The sequence below is a fragment of the Choloepus didactylus genome, chromosome 10 (genome assembly GCF_015220235.1).
Source record: "Choloepus didactylus isolate mChoDid1 chromosome 10, mChoDid1.pri, whole genome shotgun sequence".
In the NCBI taxonomy this organism is placed as follows: Eukaryota; Metazoa; Chordata; class Mammalia; order Pilosa; family Megalonychidae; genus Choloepus; species Choloepus didactylus.
This window is the reverse complement of record NC_051316.1, coordinates 6349352-6359007: the sequence shown is the minus strand read 5'-3', so window position 1 is coordinate 6359007 and position 9656 is coordinate 6349352. Positions and strand designations below refer to the sequence as shown.

Sequence of the window (9656 nt, the reverse complement as noted above, 5' to 3'; positions counted from 1 at the left end):
CTATACTCTAATAATAAGGGAAGGAACATTTATGTGCCAGGTAAGACAGTTTCAAATATATTATCCTTTCATCTGAAACAGTGACCTGAGAAGCTCTTCAAACATGCTCTGCAGTGAAACAAATGATTGTTTAAAATAATAAAACATTTAATATCTCTGGAAATTTTCTTAGGAGAATACAGAAAATGAGAAAATACTTATCCCAAATTATTTTCTAAACCTGAGAACAGCCAGAGTCTGTGACACTTGAGCCACAATCCACTCCCACCCATTACCAATGTTGAGGGATGTCCAAGAAGGTGCTGCTCCTTCTCCAACCCTGTCACAGTCTACAATATCTCAATGAGAAGAGTGCATCACCAGCATTTCTCACATACATCAGAGCTTAGAGTAATAGGGGAAGAAATCCAGATGAAGTTGGCCAAAAATTTGGGGTTCCTTCCTCCACCCAGCTTGTAACTGTGGGCAGAGACCCCACCCCAGGCCCAACAGACCAAAACTGCTAAGGCTCTGGTCACCCTCATCCCAGCTTTCTCATAGGCAGAGATTCCAAGCTGGCAAGCAGAAGCCAAGAAGACAAAACTGTCATCTCATCCTCTGCTTGCATGTAAAGCAGTGGTGTCACCTGGAAAGAAATGGCCAATGTGATTTTTCCACAGTTGTGGAATAAAAGCTCAGAGATGTTTTCTACACAGAGGCACATCAGAAAAACAAAGTTCTCTCCAGATCTTTCCAAAGGAAACAGCCTCAGTTTGATTTTATGTGCTTATATTCATAGTATTCATCTGTCATTGGGATCTTGTCTTCCTTTTGTGGATTTCTTCCTGCTTGTTTAAAAAACCATACTTCAAGATCCCTGAAGTCTTTCTGAAGTCTCTCCTTGTCAACTCTAGTTTCTCAGAGATGGTCAAGAAGTACAGGCATTGTGCCCTCATGTAAATTGGACATGAAGTGGTCTGGCTGTTTGACTTCTTTCTTTTCATCTGGCAGCAGGGCCCTAACAGCATCAGTCTCATGGGAGTAGATTTTGTGGTCACCAACAAGAAGGTGAGATGCTACAGCAGCCAAGAGGACTGTCAGCTTCCCTGCAGACAGTCTTCATCAGAGTCCTCTTCTTCAATTTTTAGGATAAGGGAAGGTGTTGACAAAGTTTTTTGATAATTCTGTATCAGTCATAAGAAGGATTCATGAAGTACTTTTCTTGTTTAGTTACCATAGCATCCTCCTGGAGAGGGCCCTGCTCTCTCTTAAACTTCAGGTGTGTCAACATGGCATGGGTGGTCTCCTGTCCAGAGGATGCCAGCTCAGGGACTGCAGCTTCTGACCTCCCATTCTCTCTGGGACTGTGGGTTGTCCCCAGAGCAGGTTTTCTAGATGGACATTTGGGAGCACTCCATTATTCTTCTTTCAGCTTCAGTTTTAGTTATTTGTGCTGTTTGCAAACTTTAGCCAAATCATTCATCTATTTCAGGATTTTTTTTTAATCTTCATTTTATTGAGATATATTCACATACCACGCAGTCATACAAAACAAATCGTACATTCGATTGTTCACAATACCATTACATAGTTGTACATTCATCACCTAAATCAATCCCTGACACCTTCATTAGCACACACACAAAAATAACAAGAATAATAATTAAAATGAAGAAGAACAATTAAAGTAAAAAAGAACACTGGGTACCTTTGTCTGTTTGTTTCTTTCCTTCCCCTGTTTTTCTACTCATCCATCCATAAACTAGACAAAGTGGAGTGTGGTCCTTATGGCTTTCCCAATCCAATTGTCACCTCTCATAAGCTACATCTTTATACAATTGTCTTCGAGATTCATGGGTTCTGGGATGTAGTTTGATAGTTTCACGTATCCATCACCAGCTACCCCAATTCTTTAGAACCTAAAAAGGGTTGTCTAAAGTGTGTGTAAGAGTGCCCACCAGAGTGAACTCTCGGCTCCTTTTGGAGTCTCTCTGCCACTCAAGCTTGTTTCATTTCCTTTCACATCCCCCTTTTTGTCAAGAAGATGTTCTCCGTCCCACGATGCCAGGTCTACATTCCTCACCAGGAGTCGTATTCCACGTTGACAGGGAGATTCACTCCCCTGGGTGTCTGATCCCATGTAGGGGGGAGGGCAGTGATTTCACCTTTCAAGTTGGCTTAGCCAGAGAGAGAGGGCCACATCTGAGCAACAAAGAGGCATTCGGGAGGAGGCTCTTAGGCACAACCATAGGGAGGCCTAGCCTCTCCTTTACAGCAGCCGTCTTCCCAAGGGTAAAACCTATGGTAGAGGGCTCAACCCATCAAACCACCAGTCCCCTATGTCTGTGGTCATGTTAGCAACCACCGAGGTGGGGTAGGCCAATACCCCTGCATTCTCCACAGGGTCCTCAAGGGGGCACTACATATTTATTTTCCCCCCTTTTTTTTCCCTTTTTTTTCTTTTTTAAATCAACTGTATGAAAAAAAAAAACTACAATAAAAGAACATTTCAAAGAAACCATAACAAGGGAGTAAGAAAAAGACAACTAGCCTAAGATAAATACTTCACTTTCAACCTGTTCCTACTTTACCCCAAGAAAGTTACCTAATATAACAACATTTCTGTGAACTTGTTCCTACTATATCCATCAGAAATTAACAGACCATAGTCATTCCTGAACATCCCCAGAACGTTAAATAGCTTATCTGTTCTTCTTGGATTATTGTTCCCCCTTCCTTAATTGTTCTCTATCGCTAGTTCCCCTACATTCTACATTAAAAACCATTTGTTTTACATTTTTCAAAGTTCACATTATTGGTAGCATATAATATTTCTCTTTTTGTGCCTGGCTTCTTTCGCTCAGCATTATGTCTTCAAGGTTCATCCATGTTGTCATATGTTTCACGAGACCATTCCTTCTTACTGCCATGTAGTATTCCATCATGTGTATATACCACATTTTATTTATCCACTCATCTGTTGAAGGACATTTGGGTTGTTTCCATCTCTTGCAATTGTGAATAATGCTGCTATGAACATTGGCATGCAGATATCTGTTCGTGTCACTGCTTTCCGATCTTCCGGGTATATACCGAGAAGTGCAATCGCTGGATCGAATGGTAACTCTATATCTAGTTTTCTAAGAAACTGCCAGACCGACTTCCAGAGTGGCTGAACCATTATGCAGTCCCACCAACAATGAATAAGAGTTCCAATTTCTCCACATCCCCTCCAGCATTTGTAGTTTCCTGTTTGTTTAATGGCAGCCACTCTAATAGGTGTTAGATGGTATCTCATTGAGGTCTTAATTTGCATCTCTCTAATAGTTAGTGAAGCTGAACATTTTTTCATGTGTTTCTTGGCCATTTGTATTTCCTCTTCAAAGAACCGTCTTTTCATATATTTTGCCCATTTTATAATTGGGCTGTCTGTACTATTGTCATTGAGTTGTAGGATTTCTTTATATATGCAAGATATCAGTCTTTTGTCAGATACATGGTTTCCAAAAATTTTTTCCCATTGAGTTGGTTGCCTCTTTACCTTTTTGAGAAATTCCTTTGAGGTGCAGAAACTTCTAAGCTTGAGGAGTTCCCATTTATCTATTTTTTCTTTTGTTGCTTGTGCTTTGGGTGTAAAGTCTAGGAAGTGGCCGCCTAATACAAGGTCTTGAAGATGTTTTCCTACATTATCTTCTAGGAGTTTTATGGTACTTTCTTTTATATTGAGATCTTTGGTCCATTTTGAGTTAATTTTTGTGTAGGGGGTGAGGTAGGGGTCCTCTTTCATTCTTTTGGATATGGATATCCAACTCTCCCAGCCCCATTTGTTGAAAAGACCATTATGACTCAGTTCAGTGACTTTGGGGGCCTTATCAAAGATCAGTCGGCCATAGATATGAGGGTCTATCTCTGAATTTTCAATTCGATTCCATTGATCTATATGTCTATCTCTGTGCCAGTACCATGCCGTTTTGACAACTGTGGCTTTATAATAAGCTTCAAAGTCAGGGAGTGTGAGTCCTCCCACTTCGTTTTTCTTTTTTAGAGGGTCTTTAGCAATTTGAGGCATCTTCCCTTTCCAAGTAAATTTGATAACTAGCTTTTCCAAGTCTGCAAAGTAGGTTGTTGGAATTTTGATTGGGATTGCATTGAATCTGTAGATGAGTTCGGGTAGAATTGACATCTTAATGACATTTAGCCTTCCTATCCATGAACATGGAATATTTTTCCATCTTTTAAGGTCCCCTTCTATTTCTTTTAGTAGAGTTACGTAGTTTTCTTTGTATAGGTCTTTTACATCTTTGGTTAAGTTTTTTCCTAGGTACTTGATTTTTTTAGTTGCTATTGAAAATGGTATCTTTTTCTTGAGTGTCTCTTCAGTTTGTTCATTTCTAGCATATAGAAACATTACTGACTTATGTGCATTAATCTTGTATCCCGCTACTTTGCTAAATTTGTTTATTAGCTCTAGTAGCTGTATTGTCGATTTCTCAGGGTTTTCCAGATATAAGATTATATCATCTGCAAACAATGACAGTTTTACTTCTTCTTTTCCAATTTGGATGCCTTTTATTTCTTTGTCTTGCCGGATTGCCCTGGCTAGCACTTCCAGCACAATGTTGAATAACAGTGGTGACAGTGGGCATCCTTGTCTTGTTCCTGATCTTAGAGGGAAGGCTTTCAGTCTCTCACCATTGAGTACTATGCTGGCTGTGGGTTTTTCATATATGCTCTTTATCATGTTGAGGAAGTTTCCTTCAATTCCTACCTTTTGAAGTGTTTTTATCAAAAACGATGTTGGATTTTTTCAAATGCTTTTTCAGCATCAATAGGATGATCATTTGATTATTCCCTTTTGAGTTTTTAATGTGTTGTAATACATTGATTGATTTTCTTATGTTGAACCATCCTTGCATGCCTGGAATGAACCCCACTTGGTCATGGTGTATGATTTTTTTAATGTGTCTTTGGATTCGATTTGCAAGTATTTTGTTGAGGATTTTTGCATCTATATTCATTAGGGAGATTGGCCCGTAGTTTTCCTTTTTTGTAGCATCTTTGCCTGGTTTTGGTATTAGATTGATGTTAGCTTCATAAAATGAGTTAGGTAGTGTTCCGTTTTCTTCAATGTTTTGAAAGAGTTTGAGTAATATTGGTGTCAGTTCTTTCTGGAAAGTTTGGTAGAATTCCCCTGTGAAGCCATCTGGCCCTGGGCATTTATTTGTGGGAAGATTTTTGATGACTGATTGGATCTCTTTGCTTGTGATGGGTGGTTTGAGGTCTTCTATTTCTTCTCTGCTCAGTCTAGGTTGTTCATATGTTTCCAGGAAATTGTCCATTTCCTCTAGATTATCCAGTTTGTTGCCATACAGTTGTTCATAGCATCCTCTTATAATTTTTTTTTAATTTCTTCAGGATCTGCAGTTATGTCACCTTTTTCATTCATTATTTTGTTTATATTGGTCTTCTCTCATTTTGATTTTGTCAGTCTAGCTAGGGGCTTGTCAATCTTGTTGATCTTCTCAAAGAACCAACTTTTGGTGATATTTATCCTCTCTATTGCTTTTTTGTTCTCTATGTCATTTATTTCTGCTTTAATCCTTGTTATTTCTTTTCTTCTACTTCATTTAGGATTGGTTTGCTGTTCATTTTCTAGCTTCTTCAGTTGATCCAATAGTTCTTTGATTTTGGCTCTTTCTTCCTTTTTAATATATGCATTTATTGCTATAAACTTCCTCCTCAGCACTGCTTTTGCTGCATCCCATAGGTTTTGGTATGTTGTGTTCTCATTTTCATTCATCTCTATATATTTAGCAATTTCTCTTGCTATTTCTTCTTTAACCCACTGATTGTTTAGGAGTGTGTGGTTTAACCTCCAGGTATTTGTGAATTTTCTAAGTCTCTGATGGTTATTGACTTCTAATTGTATTCCATTGTGGTCAGAGAATGTGCTTTGAATAATTTCAATCTTTTTAAATTTATTGAGGCTTGTTTTATGTCCCAGCATATGATCTATTCTAGAGAAAGTTCCATGAGCACTAGAGAAGTATGTGTATCCTGGTGATTTGGGATGTAATGTTCTGTATATGTTTGTTAAATCTAATTCATTTATCAGATTGTTTAGATTTTCAATTTCCTTATTGATCTTCTGTCTGGTTGATCTATCTATAGGAGAGAGTGATGTGTTGAAGTCTCCCACAATTATTGTGGAAACATCAATTGCTTCCTTTAGTTTTGCCAGTGTTTCTCTCATGTATTTTGTGGCACTTTGATTGGGTGCAGAGACATTTATGATTGTTATTTATTCTTGTTGACTTGCCCCTTTTATTAGTATGTAGTGGCCTTCTTTGTCTCTCAAAACATCCCTGCATTTAAAGTCTATTTTATCTGAGATTAATATTGCTACACCTGCTTTCTTTTGGCTGTAGCTTGCATGAAATATTTTTTTTCCATCCTTTCACTTTCAATTTCTTTGTGTCCCTATGTCTAAGATGAGTCTCTTGTATGCAACATATTGATGGTTCATTTTTTTTTGATCCATTCTGTGAATCTATATCTTTTAATTGGGGAGTTTAATCCATTTACACTCAACATTATTACCGTGAAGGCATTTCTTGAATCAGCCATCTTATCCTTTGGTTTATGTTTGTAATATATATTTTTCCCCTCTCTATTAATATTTTTATTGTACCCATACCGAATCTCTTTAGTACTGAACCTTTCTCCAAGTCTCTCTGTCCTTTCTTTGTTTCTCTGTCTGTAGGGCTCCCTTTATTATCCCCAGTACGGCAGGTCTCTTGTTAGCAAATTCTCTCAGAATTTGTTTGTCTGTGAAAAATTTAAGCTCTCCCTCAAATTTGAAGGAGAGCTTTGCTGGATAAAGAATTCTTGGTTGGAAATTTTTCTCACTCAGAATTTTAAATATATCATGCCACTGCCTTCTTGCCTCCATGGTGGCTGCTGAGTAGTCACTACTTAGTCTTATGCTGTTTCCCTTGTATGTGGTGAATTGCTTTTCTCTTGCTGCTTTCAGAACTTGCTCCTTCTCTTCCGTGTTTGACAGTGTGATCAGAATATGTCTGGGAGTGGGTTTATTTGGATTTATTCTATTTGGAGTTCACTGAGCATTTATGATTTGTGTATTTATGTTGTTTAGAAGATTTGGGAAGTTTTCCCCAACAATTTCTTTGAATACTCTTCCTAGAACTTTATCCTTTTCTTCCCCTTCTGGAACACCAATGAGTCTTATATTAGGACGTTTTATATTATCTATCATATCCCTGAGGTCCGTTTCGATTTTTTCAATTTTTTTCCCATTCTTCCTTTTATGCTTTCATTTTCCATTCTGTCATCTTCCAGGTCACTGATTCATTGTTCAACTTCCTCTAGTCTTGTACTATGAGTGTCCAGAATCTTTTTAATTTGGTCAACAGTTTCTTTAATTTCCATAAGATCATCTATTTTTTTTATTTAGTCTTGCAATGTCTTCTTTATGCTCTTCTAGGGTCTTCTTGATATCCTTTGTCTCCTGTACTATGGTCTCATTGTTCATCTTTAGTTCTTTGAATAGCTGCTCTAGGTGCTGTGTCTCTTCTGACCTTTTGATTTGGGTGTTTGGGCTTGGGTTATCCATATCGTCTGGTTTTTTCATATGCTTTATAATTTTCTGTTGTTTTTGGCCTCTTGGCATTTGCTGAACTTGATAGGGTTCTTTTAGGATTTGCAGACCAATTGATGTCCTTATCTCTAATTTATCAGATCTACAGCTTCGTGGAGTACACTTTCTCTAAGTAACCAGCAGGTGGCGTCCACGAGCCACCTGTTCTCCACAAGCCAGTTCTCCCCTGCTTTGCCTTTGTGGTGAGTGGGGGAGTGAGTCTTGTGGGGTCCAACTGCTGTACCAAGCTTGCATGTGTAGTTGGTGTTGCCCGCCCTGTATATGGGGCATATTTCTGGGCAGACAGGGAGGGGGGTGGCTCTAACAATCAAATCTCCCTGGTGATCCTGGAGTTTTAAAGCTGCTGCAATAGTCTAATCCTTAAGTTCAGTCCTGCCACAGTTTGTCTCTGCCACTGACCCACAAGTCCTTGGTATTGGAGTATGGTTCCTGAGACTTGAAAGTGGGTCCCTCTTCCAGGCCATGCACCCCCTGGTCCTCTGTTGAGGGATGACTGTGCTATGTCACAGGTGACTGCCGTCCCCCCAGGGCAATTCTGGGCTGCTGGGCTCTGTAGGGAGGCTCCCAGTCTGCTGAACTGATGGCTGAATGGGGCTTTGTTAATTCACACTGCTCCACCTTCCCAACTCTGGGACAATCAGCTGAGGTTGCAGGGAAGGGTAATGTCCATGCCCAGTTTTGTGGTGTGTGCCTGTTATTTGAAGCACTTCCATCACACTGGGTTGTCTGTGGCAGCTCTGGGCTATGGGGCTGGCGATGGGCAGGAGTGTTTCCTGTCTACCAGGATGATGGCTGTGAGTGGACACCCCCCTTTTCTTGGGAAGTTGTGGTGTTTAGTGAATTTTCTCAGCCACTGGATTATTGCCTTTTGTCTCAGAGCTCTCTTAGTTCTGCTCTTGTCTTGACCTGCCCAAATTGCAAGTCTTTGAAGCTTTCTGTATTGGGCTTCTTAGAGTAATTGTTTTAGAAAAAGAAAAAAGGGTTAAAAAAAAAAAAGGGCCCTCCTCACAGATCTAATGGGTTATTGAAATGCTAAGATACAAAACAATTAGGGCCATTAAGGAAAGGTCCACAGGGCAGAGAGATCAGCTTTTCTTTGGGATTTGCATATGAGCCTCAGGGCCTGAGCTCTGCCCTTCCCCTTTCTATGTTCACCAGAACTCCAAAAATCCTCCGCTTTTATTTTGGAGTTTTTCTTGCTGTTTGTTTCTATGCCTGTCTCCTCTCTGCTGGGCTGGCTGCTCTCAGATTCTCTGGTGTCTGGTCTCAGTATATCTATGGTTGGAGTTTGGATCAGTAGAATGAGTTTCCGATAAGAGCTGCCACTGCAGTTCTCCCTTCTCCTTCCCGGAGCTGACAGCCCCTCCTCCCACAGGACTGAGCCTGGCAGGGAGGGGTGTGGGTCCCCTGGCCACAAAAACTTACAGATTTCGCTGATCTCAGCAGTTCCACATTTTCATGAGTGTTGTATGAAGTATGCCCAAAGTCAGATTGCTCTGTGGTGTCCAGTCCACGCAGTTCCTGGCTTTCTACCTACTTTACTGGAGGAGTAACTAAACATACAGCTCACCAGTCTGCCATCTTGCCCCACCTTTATTTCAGGATTTCAGGACTGGAAATCTTGTCACCATAGGAAGGCAAGTACTTCATTTATTTTTCAAAATTTTCTATTTTCTACAGATTTCTGAATTTTCCTCTTGAGGCTCCAGATGTGCTTGGTGAGTAAGGTAATGTACATTCATTATAATGTCATAGATTTGTTTTAGTTCATGAAAGAAAGTTCTAATATTTGTACAGTTAAGCATAGAAATTGTCAACCATGAGTTTCACTGTTTTATACTTTCCCATCTTTTGAGCTCCATCTTTCCTTCTGGTGACATATGTGACTCTAGGTTTCCCATTTCCAACACATTCACACACCATTCAGCACTGTTAGTTATTCCCACAATAATGTGCTACCTTCATCTCTGTCAATTTCCAAACACTTAAGTTCAACCTA

General features: G+C 39.7%; 1 pseudogene; it reads right to left on the bottom strand.

The window, feature by feature from the left end:
- Window positions 1-747: 747 nt before the first annotated feature.
- Window positions 748-9395, bottom strand: LOC119505193 (annotated as a pseudogene).
- Between the last annotated feature and the right edge of the window lie 261 nt (window positions 9396-9656).